The sequence below is a fragment of the Megalops cyprinoides genome, chromosome 15 (assembly GCF_013368585.1).
Source record: "Megalops cyprinoides isolate fMegCyp1 chromosome 15, fMegCyp1.pri, whole genome shotgun sequence".
In the NCBI taxonomy this organism is placed as follows: domain Eukaryota; kingdom Metazoa; phylum Chordata; class Actinopteri; order Elopiformes; family Megalopidae; genus Megalops; species Megalops cyprinoides.
This window is the reverse complement of record NC_050597.1, coordinates 21092804-21095795: the sequence shown is the minus strand read 5'-3', so window position 1 is coordinate 21095795 and position 2992 is coordinate 21092804.

Genomic DNA, 2992 nt, shown 5'->3' with positions numbered 1-2992 from the left:
AAGTTTCTCATTAAGCCAAGCGCTCATCTTTATTTTGTCACACTTTACTTCAAGTTGTTTTTTTTTTTTGGTGGTGTTGTTGTTGCTACTATAAAGGGTAAGGTTCCTGGCAACAGACATGTTCTTTTTGCAAATTGTGTTGCCCTTTGACAAAATACTTTTAAAAAAAACTGTGCATGACAAAGTGAGCATAGGTGTTCAGTTACTTCCATGTCACCACAGGCAACAACATCTCTGAATCAATGGAGAGGAAGAATACAATACTGCTGGATACTGTGACAGTTATTACGGGTGCAATCCCATTCATACACAAGTGCATGCTGGGTCACCTAAGCCCATCTACGGCAAGTACGATACTGGACCAGGAAGTATGAGGTGGAGCAGGGCATGACATCAGAGTTCCTGAGTTACACTTCTTGAGTGTGGCCTTTTGGTTGGTGGCTTTTAGGTCTCAGGGCACCTATGGTGAATAGCAGAAGCCAGGTACCCAGTCATGTTTTCATGTATCATAATCATATTCGATGCATTATGCAGCTGACACACAATCAAAAAAATGATACAGAGATTCAGAAAAAGAGATCTTATACTTTTCCACCCACTTTGCCTGCTCAAAATAAACGAGTGCACAACCAAGAGACAGAAACTAAATCAAGGAAAATAAATCATACAGCAACTCATCACTTAGTGGTACGAGGTAGCACAGTTACCATAGAAACATGGAGTAAAGGTTAATATCATTTCCATACTTCTTTACAGCATGAAGCAGCTAAGTAAAAATAAAGCTGAAAAAGGAAACTGAAAAGAATGAGAGACAGAGGCACCGAGAGTTGCGAACAAAGTATAAGAAGTATGAATGCTGTCAATGCCATAAGAATGCTATCAATAGCATTAGTTTTGGCCCTGCTGTGGACACATAAATTGAAATACTACATATCCCACAATGTTTCTGTTAAGGTGCGTACACATAAATTCCCAGAGGTTAAATATTTCTTTGACCTGAATACTGCCTTCTATCAATTAAAATAATATTGCTTTATTTAAAAAAACACTTCATACCATAAACCAAGGTTTGAGTTTTTGTCGTGATTGCTGTTGAACTAATAACCATCTGACCAACATAACCGCTGCATCCCTTCAGATTGCTAGCCATGTAAAGAGCCTGCTTTTGTTCTAGCTCCTTCTCTGGGCAAGAAAGATGAGGAGAGAGAGAGAGAGAGAGAGAGACAGAGATAGAGAGAGAGAGAGACATTCCCAGATCGGCAAGCTTTCAAAAGCAATGTCTTTCCTCTCCCGAGAATCATCAAACCCAAATATATTATATTTCCGCTCGACGGAGGAATTCATCTAAAGTGCCAATATCTCTGGCTCTCCACTGCTCGCTCAGTGCTGCTGTTTGAGTCTGAGGACTCAATTTTTAAAGCAATGCATACAAATGTAATGTGGTAAAGAAAGAGGGCTCGTATCAAGAGGGACAGAAAACATAATGCTATCAGCTGAGTACAAATGTAGCAATTACTATAACAAGGCCATTAGCGAGGGCGGGGTGGGAGCAAATTAATAACAACATCTGACACACAACACAGCTAAAGCCCTGGAATTATGAAGGCCGTACAGAATAAGAAACAGAGAGAGGGGCCAAGTAAAACACAACCAGAGTGTAAACGTGTACGGAGGGCTCTGGGATATGGTGGCACACAGACAGATAGCACCTTCACAGGCAAGTGAAGCGCTGGGAGAGGGTGAGACTGTGCACACAAACAGGGAGAGCTGTGTATGTATGAAAGGCAGTGTGCGTTTGTGTGTGGGTATGTGCGTGTAAAATAGAGGGAGAGAGATAATGTTTGCGTGTGGACTCTGGTTATGTTTGTGTTTGTGTGTGCGTGCGTGTGCCTTCTCCCTCTGTCTGTCTCCCCGTCCTATCTTCCCATACCCCTCTCTTTTCTTCTGCCTGTCACTCCTGTTCTCCAAATCTCTACCTAAATCACTCCCTTTCTACCTCTCCCACTCTCTTTCTTCATGTCTGTTCTCTCATCCGTTCCTCTCTCTTTTTCCCTTTCTCTCCCTCCCTCTCTCTCTCTCTCTCAGCTTTGTCAACAGCTCCACCAAGAGGCCGCCAGTGTTTTTTCCCCTTTTCTTTTTATTATTCCTTTCCAACCCAGCATCCGCACTTTCCAAACCACCTCCTGCAGATATTTTCCATCTCATTGGCTTATTCAATGGGGGTGACTGAGGGGGGTGCCTGAAAATAAATAAAATAGTAGGGTCTTTGTATTCCGGCACTGCAGGACTCTGTAAGCACTCCCTCCTATCAGCATGTGTCAGCATGCTTCTCTGGTAGCGATGCACTTGCATACAGTCATTAGAGATGCTCTGCGGGGAAGGTTCCTTGCCTTCAAAAAACAAATTCTTGACCAGTCCAGTCATTCTATATTTGCTTCATTCTCGGAAGCAGTTTTCATTTCCAAGGTACTATTCTAGCTGATAGCAGCAGTACTGAGTATTTATGTAAAGGCTAACAAATGATTTGTAATTGTTTGTATACTGTACATGTCAGTAATATGGTAGTACAATTATTGATCATAATTACTTGCTTAATTAAGTTTATGAGAACTAGCCTCCTGTATTTGGATGCTCTACAAATGGTTGAGTGGTAAAGTACTGTATGGCCCCTAACTTATGGCAGAAGAGGGGGACTTTAGTGTGGCTGTGTTTTAATTAAATACAGAATCCTCAGAGTGAATATTGTCTACTGTTGGTGTCTTTTCAGGCCAGCTGGCAGCAAAAGAAATGAGGCTTGGCAATTTACAATTAGCTTATATTTAAGAATGACTTCACTTCAAATTGCTTTACTAGCATTCTTGCATTAAATGAGGACAATAGGAAATATGATGAGCTGTGCAGAGGTATTCAACAAGCACTTTGTCGCATTGGCTTAATTCATGCCCTAAATTGTTTTGTGAATTATATTTAAATGATATGCCAGATATTTATG